Genomic DNA, 8759 nt, shown 5'->3' on the forward strand with positions numbered 1-8759 from the left:
GCTCAGGGTCACAATGTATTGCTTTAATCTCATATGCATGCCTACATAAAGTATCCGTCCCTTTAGTGAGGGACTCGGTGAATGGAGTGGTGTACGTCTATAGCGTACCATCATAATATACATATGTACCCGGCCCTCTAAGGAGGGACTCGGTGTTCCTTTCTTATTTCACCACATATACTATCATATTACAACCGGCCTAGGACTCGGTGAATAATTGTATCATCATAACATATAACATATATCACACCTCACGTACGGCATCGTCTCCTCGTGCGTGGAACTATACACATCCGGCCCGGGACGCGGTGAAAGAAGCAGTAACACTGTGCACGATAACATATCCTGGCCCATCATGGGACTCGAGGAAGGATGGGTTACAGTATGCACGATTAGAGTAGTGAGAAACCATATGCAACTAAGTCATTATCTGAGACTCAATGAAACAGTCAAGTGAACCGTTACCTGAAGACTGGGGAGTAATTATCCGAGGTATCCCTTTAGATGTCATTAGGGCTTACATCAGTTGGGGCTTCAGGGATCACAAACATGCATCAGAATAATGCCACATAATTCATGCAATCAGAAATATAGTCTATGAAATCAGAAACACAATTTATCTAGTCAAAGACTGAACTCATGCAATCAACGACATTTATCATTTCAGAGCCTCTAAAAAGAAGAGCTAGTACCTCTACTTACTATTCATTATATAGCAGGCTCGAGAATAGTAGTTTGACTACTTTCAGACTCTTGATGTTCAGGAGTGACTACAAGTCACGAGTTACAATCAGAGCTCATAAATGGAATTACCTCTAAACCTATATCATATACCATTTCACTTAAAGTTAAGCCATTCCAAAGGAAAGAAGAAATAGGCTTTACATGTACTAGTTTTCATCACATAGAAGACAAAAAGGCAATGACTCAGCTATTGCAGAAGTTCTAATACCAAGAAGTAAACAAGAGTCTCGACTCAAACTCAGGGCTTTACGAATGGATTGAATCCCAAATATCGTATACATATCATTCATAACTTATATCTAAGACATGCCAAAAGAAAAGAAGAATAGTTCTACATATCTATTCCAAAAATACGCCAAAAGAAAGCTTCACATACCTTGTATGGACTTCTCTTAATCACGTCCACATCGTTGTCCTCGAAACCTATTTAACATGGAAGTAATGTAAGTATTAACAAGATTGGACTTTTCAGCCACTTAGACTACCCACGAGTATTCATAACATTCATCCCTTCGCTCGCCTTCTCGGCTAGTTCCTTAACTAGTTAGGATGTTAACGAAAATTGGGCAGCACCTCCCCTATAATGTGCCCTATACAAATTCCAAACCATGTCCTTAGAACCTGCATCCAACCAACAATGCAACCAGCAGCCCATACATATACATATTACGACCAAAATTACACAATATAAACCCCCAACAATTCACTCGAAACTAAGATACCAAAACTAGAGTTTTTAATCTTTCTTTCGCAAATTCTTTAATTGCAAAGAGGAGGGTCATGTGGCTGCAACAAGCAGCTACCACACCTCATTTAGATAAATTTTATACCCTGCAACACGCCACAACACAACCAGCAGCATCCCCTACGCGTACAACACCTTATTTCGACAACAACTTAACTATAGCGATTCCAAATTCGTTTATTCCGAACGCTGAAATTTTCAAACCTTTTACCCAACTTCCAGCAGCTCCTAAGGTGTGTAATACACCATAATTTAACATCATAAACTTCAAATTAGAGGGGAAGAACTTACCTTTCCCGAAATTGGCTAGAACTCGCCGAAATCGCGCCTCGGAATTGTTTTCACGTGCTGAATCATTGTGGCAGCTTGCTTTCCGATTTTTGCTGCACCAAATCCTAATATTATACTACTAATACTTCCATATCATCATGGTATACGCTATATAATTAATTTACGGAACAAAATCGGGACTTACCTTATTTTTCTCCCAAGCCGTCGTAATTTTCTCCTTAGCTCTTAGGGTTTTCTTTTCTCACGTTGCTGCTGGAAATTTGTTAATGAACTGAAGTAATTAGGATACATATCAACTTATATAGGTGGTCCCAAGGGGTGACATGTGTCATCCCCTAAGGATGACACGTGTCAAGCCATGATTGGCCACCGTGTCATGCTGCCAATTAGGGGCTGCCACGTGGCAGCGGGGTCCACCTACCCCAAGCAGCTGCATCACCTACTTGACCCTAAGTAGGCGCATCACCTGCTTGCTTGAGGTTCTGCCACGTGTCGCTCCTCCATTGGCTTCCACGCGTCGTCTTTTTCCCTTCCTCGCGGGTTCGTAATCTCGTCTTACTTTAAGAGCTCATGTAATCCGAACTACGTAAGCTTGGTATATCCTTAAGCAATTTAAGTGTATAAGACTCTTAACTTAGTGTCTTACGTAGGTAAATCGAGTCCTACGACTCATTTCTTAGCCTCCAACTCTTTCCGGATTCTTATGACTCTATCTCCAACCTCCCTTCTCGCGAGGTATCACAATCTTCTTTCCTTAGAGTTGTTTGATAGTGTCGTAGCTTATCCGGCTCACATGATAGTGTCTAAGGAACTTAAGAAGACGTTTCGAGCTCAAGAGTGCGGGGTGTAACATCCTTCCCCCCTTTAGAACATTTGTCCCCGAATGTTGAATAAAACTTTCCTTAAGACTTTATACAGATCATAGGGAGATGCCTTTCTACTGGAATGACATACATTTTCATCCAAGTAATTAATATACGAGTTCCAAGACTGGGCTATCTGTAGACATCGGGAATAGGTACGGACACTTGTGTTTCATGTCCTTCTCAACCTCCCAGTTTATGTCTTCACGATTCTTATTCCGCCATAGTACCTTGACGGAAGTTATGTCCTTAGTTTGCAACCCGTTTAATCTGCTGATCCCGGATGGAGATAGGTTTCCCCTCGTAGGATAACTCCCTGTTACGTGGACCTACTCCACGGGAAATATTCTAGGAGCGTCGTTCCCATTCTTATGGAGCATTGATCTGTGAAAACTGAATGTATTGTTTCAAATCGGACAGTAGGTCCCACTCATAGGCAGCTTTATCTATTCTAAAAATGCTTTGCGAAGGATCAATGTATCCCCTTCTTGCTGACTTTAGGCTGCTAATCAATATCTTGTCCCGGAATAAGCTTTACTTCATCAATAATTTAGTGGGTCACATCTGGGCCTGTCCCTTGATCGAAGGGAAAAATGTCATACTAAGATTCATCTGGGTTCCTCAATCCCTTTCGAAATGATTTCCAACAGTTAGCTGTAAATTAAACTTTTCTATATGAGATAATAGATGTGGGGACTCCATGAAATCTTATTGTTTCCCCTACTATGTCACTTCGCAGAACCCTCAGCTGAATATGCCTTTCTAACTGGAGGGGATCAGGTTGATTCTGTCAGCCCATCTACCATAGCCTGTATGAACTCCCAGTTCCTTAGAATGCAAGGTCAGCTCGTACTATAATACATATTAACTGCTTTCCACCTCTGAGTCGGGGTTTCCATTCCCTGAGATAGGCTATCAGACTACTGATGCTTCTTTTAACTTAAGCTATTGTACAACTCCTCTTAATCCAACTTGTAATACCTTAGGTATGCTATCTTTCTCTTTTACTCAGATCTTTTCTCTAGTTTTCTTACCATACATCATATTGTAATCCTTACATAAACGTGTGTACGGACATAGAGCAGTCCAGGAAATTCCTTAGCGTTGCTATACTAGTGGCTTACCTCCGTTAGTCGAGGTCAAGGCTCCACTATGGCTCTTGTCCTTAATACCGATTATATCTGAATAGTTCTGCCTCGAACCATCTTACACTTTTCCTGAATAGATTCTAAATATGGCAATCACATTGTTATTACTGACTTTATTTTATCGAGTAATCATTTGACCTCGCTCTTAGTATGCCAATATTCATAGGTTGCACAACTATTCTTGTGCCATTTTCACGAGGTGCATTGTATTTCAATCATAATCTTTTTCTGCTCTTGGCGTACTCTGTTCTATATGTGTCGTTGTACTAACCCGCTTTTATAATCTCTTTTTGTCATACTTGTTTTGTTCTCTTTCTCACTTGCCAGGGTGTTACACCCCGCACTCTTGAGCTCGGAACGTCTTCTTAAGTTCCTTAGACACTATCATGTGAGACGGATAAGCTACGACACTATCAAACAACTCTAAGAAAAGAAGATTGTGATACCTCGAGAGAAGGGAGGTTGGAGATAGAGTCATAAGAATCCGGAAAGAGTTGGAGGCTAAGAAATGAGTCATAGGACTCGATTTACTTACGTAAGACACTAAGTTAAGATTCTTATACACTTAAGTTGCTTAAGGATATATCAAGCTTACGTAGTACGGATTACATAGGCTCTTAAAGTGAGACGAAATTACGAATCCGCGAGGAAGGGAAAAAGACAACGCATGGCAGCCAATGGAGAAGAGACACGTGGCAGCACCTCAAGCAAGCAGGTGATGCACCTACTTAGGGTCAAGTAGGTGATGCAGCTGCTTGGGGTAGGTGGACCCCGCTGCCACGTGGCAGCCCCTAATTGGCAGCATGACACGGTGGCCAATCATGTCTTGACACGTGACATCCTTAGGGGCTGACATGTGTCACCCCTTGGGACCACCCATATAAATGATATATATCTAAAACGTCAGCTTGTTCACCAACATTTCCAGCAGCAACGTGAACAAACAAAACCTTAAAGCTAAGGAGAGAAAATTGCGACGGCTTGGGAAAAAAATAAGGTAAGTCCCGATTTCGTTCCGTAAATTAATTATATAGCGTATACTACGATGATATGGAAGTATTAGTAGTATAAAATTAGGATTTTGTGCAGAAAAAAATGGACAGCAAGCTGCCACGACGTTACAGCATGCTGAAAATATTTCTGAGGCGCGATTTTGGCGAGTTCTAGCCAATTTCGGGAAAGGTAAGTTCTTACCCTCTAATTTGAAGTTTATAATGTTAAATTATGGTGTATTACACACCTTAGGACCTGATGTAATTTGGGAAAAAGGTTTCAAAAGTTCGGCGTTCGAAATAAACAAATTTAGAATCGCTATAGTTAAGTTGTTGTCGAAATAAGGTGTTGTACGCGTAGGGGCTGCTGCTGGTTGTGTTGTGGCGTGTTGCAGGGTCTAAAAGTTCTCTAAATGAGGTGTGGGATCTGCTGGTTGCAGCCACATGACCCTCCGCTTTGCAGTTAAAGAATTCGCGAAAGAAAGATTAAAAACTCTAGTTTTTGTATCTTAGTTTCGAGTGAATTGTTGGGGGTCTATATTGTGTAATTTTGGTCATAATATGTATATGTATGGGCTGATGGTTACATTGTTGGTTGGATGCATGTGCTAAGGACATGGTTGGGAATTCGGATAGGGCACATTATAGGGGAGGTGCTGCCCAATTTTCGTTAACATCCTAACTAGTTAAGGAACTAGTCGAGAAGGCGAGCGAAGGGATGAATGTTATGAATACTCGTGGGTAGTCTAAGTTGCTGAAAAGTCCAAGGTTGTTAATACTTACATTACTTCCATGTTAAATAGGTTTCGAGGACAACGATGTGGACGTGATTAAGAGAAGTCCATACAAGGTATGTGAAGCTTTCCTTTGGCGTGTTTTTGGAATAGATATGTAGAACTATTCTTCTTTTCTTTTGGCATGTCTTAGATATAAGTTATGAATGATATATATACGATATTTAGGGATTCAATCCATTCGTAAATCCCTAAGTATGAGTCGAGACTCTTGTTTACTTCTTGGTATTAGAACTTCTGTAATAGTTAAGTCATTGCCTTTTAGTCTTCTATGTGATGAAAATTAGTATATGTAAAGCCTATTTCTTCTTTCCTTTGGAATGGCTTAACTTTAAGTGAAATGGTATATGATATAGGTCTAGAGGTAATTCCATTTATGAGCTCTGATTGTAACTCGTGACTTGTAGTCACTCTTGAACATTAAGAGTCTGAAAGTAGTCAAACTACTATTCTCGAGCCTGCTATATAATGAATAATAAGTGGAAGTACCAGCTCCTCTCCATTTAAAGGCTCTGAAATGGTAAAAGCGTCTGATTGCATAAGTTGAGTCTTTGACTAGATAACTGTGTCTCTGATTGCATAATCGTGTCTTTGATTACATAAACCATGTTTCTGATTGCATAAGCTATATGGCATTGTCTGGATGCATGTCTGTGATTGTTGAGGCCCCAACTGATGTAAGCCCTAATGACATCTAAAGGGATACCTCGGATAATTACTCCCCCAGTCTTCAGGTAATGGTTCACTTGACTGTTTCATCGAGTCTTAGATAATGACTTAGTTGCATATGGTTTCTCACTACTCTACTCGTACATACTGTAACCCATCCTTCCTCGAGTCCCACGATGGGCCGGGATATGTTATCGTGCACAGTGTTACTACTTCTTTCACCGCATCCCGGGCCGGATTTGTATAGTTCCATGCACGAGGAGACGATGTCGTACGTGAGGTGTGATATATGTTATATGTTATGACGATACGATTATTCACCGAGTCCCGGGCCGGCAGTAATATGAGAGTATATGTGGTGAAATAAGGAAGGAACACCGAGTCCCTCCTTAGAGGGCCGGGTACATATGTATATTATGATGGTACGCTATAGACGTACACCACTCCATTCACCGAGTCCCTCACTAAAGGGCTGGATACTTTATGTAGGCATGCATATGAGATTAAAGCAATACATTGTGACCCTGAGCCCCATAGTGAACCGGGTATAATACGATGATATACATGATAAAATGATACCATATACGATGGTGTGATACCGTATACGATGATATGATGAAATGAAATACATTATGATACGATGATATGTGATTATGAAGAAGTGATTATAACACCGAGTTCACTAGAGGGCCGGGCACAACATATGATGATGTGTATGATTTACGTGTCCTAAGGTGCAGGTACAGTAATTCATTTAGTTATTATACTTGTCCCCTGCATCCCTATTTCAGTTATGATCTCAGTTACGATGTGTTATGCTTTATATACTCAGTACATATATCGTACTGACCCCCTTTCTTCGGGGGGCTGCGTTTCATGCCCGCAGGTACAGATGTTTATTCTGGAGATCCATCAGCATAGGAGTTCCTCTCAGCTGTGTTGGAAGTGCTTCACTGTTCTGGAGCCTAAATTTTGATGCTGGTCACTTAATGTATATATTTGTACATTCAGGGGTATGACGGGGGTCTTGTCCCGCCATATGTTGCTGTTACTATTCTTAGAGGTTTGTAGACATATGTATATGTGGGTTGTTTGTGAGTTAGTTTCGATGTTGCCTATTCGATATGTTGTGAATGTTTTTGTTATAGCAGCCTTGTCGGCTCGCGTGCCCTTTCATGATATGATACAAATGAAAGAGGCTACATGTATATGAAAAAGGTTTTAAGTTTTAAACTATTGGGGTTTTTGTATATAGTATCACATCACACACGGTTCAACTTAAGTGTAGTTGATAAATACGCATAAGAGGGTCCAGGTCGGACCCCAGTTGCGGCCTACAGGGTTGGGTCGTGACAGAAGTGGTATCAGAGCAGTTCGTCCTTGGAATGTCTACAGACCGTATCTAGTAGAGTCTTGTTTATCGGTGTGTTGTGCACCACATCTATAGACAAGAGGCTACAGGATATTTAGGATGTTACTTTCTTTCATATCTAAGATCGTGCGATAGAGCCGAGCTATAGGAAATGAAATTCCTCATATTAACCTACGATTTTAGCAGGAAGACAACACCGATAGAAGAAAGTAACTGACAATATTGGATGTTACGAAGCACGCAGGTAAGCAAAGGCACGAAAGCCCTATGTCAGGTAAGGTATTGAAATGCGATTGACAGATACAATTGAAAAGTGAAAGGAAAGGTAAATAGGAAAGTATAACAGGTGCAGCTCGAGTGGACATAACAGGTAAGTTCATTTCCATACTGTTAATTATGGGAGCCCTGTGCGGCCGCGATATGAGATGATATGACTATATATGTGTTCCCTGTGTGGCTGAGATGTTAAACAATATGAATATATATATATGTGTGCCCTGTGAGGCACTGTTGGTATTTTCTGCGTGCAGGTGTTGAGATAGTAAGAAATACAGAGGAAACTCTGCCCAAATTTTCCTAGAAATAAGAGGAGAATGAGATACAGGGCTATAGTATGTCTTGAAAGGTTGTCCTCGCAACAATGATGAGATTTGATTAAACAAGTATGGCTGACCTCGAGAAATAAGTTAATTGCTGAGTTAATGGCAATAGAAACTAGGAGGACGATACTGGAATAGTAGAATAAGTTAGAAAGGAACTATAAGCCAAAGAAAATGACTCAGAGAGGAATGATAGATCGGGATAAAATGAGATAGTAAGGCATTGCCTGAATTGATACATAGGGATAAACTATGACAAGTGATAGTTGAAGGAAGTAACAGTATGGTTAAGACAAGAGTAAGACAAGAGTACAAAGGGAAAAGAATTGTGACGGATATGAAGTGTTAATAAGATAGCTTGTGAGACATTAAGGACAAGACTAGCTAAGAAGGGTAAGTAACCCATAGTAAGAATCGTGAAGAAAGTCAAGCGGTATTATACTATGGGTCTGAATGCGAACAAGGTACCAGGTGAACATAACAAAAACCATTATTAGAATAAGCAAAACTTAGTAAGGAATTAACTGGAAGGTATGATGTGG

The sequence above is a fragment of the Solanum dulcamara genome, chromosome 8 (assembly GCF_947179165.1).
Source record: "Solanum dulcamara chromosome 8, daSolDulc1.2, whole genome shotgun sequence".
In the NCBI taxonomy this organism is placed as follows: Eukaryota; Viridiplantae; Streptophyta; class Magnoliopsida; order Solanales; family Solanaceae; genus Solanum; species Solanum dulcamara.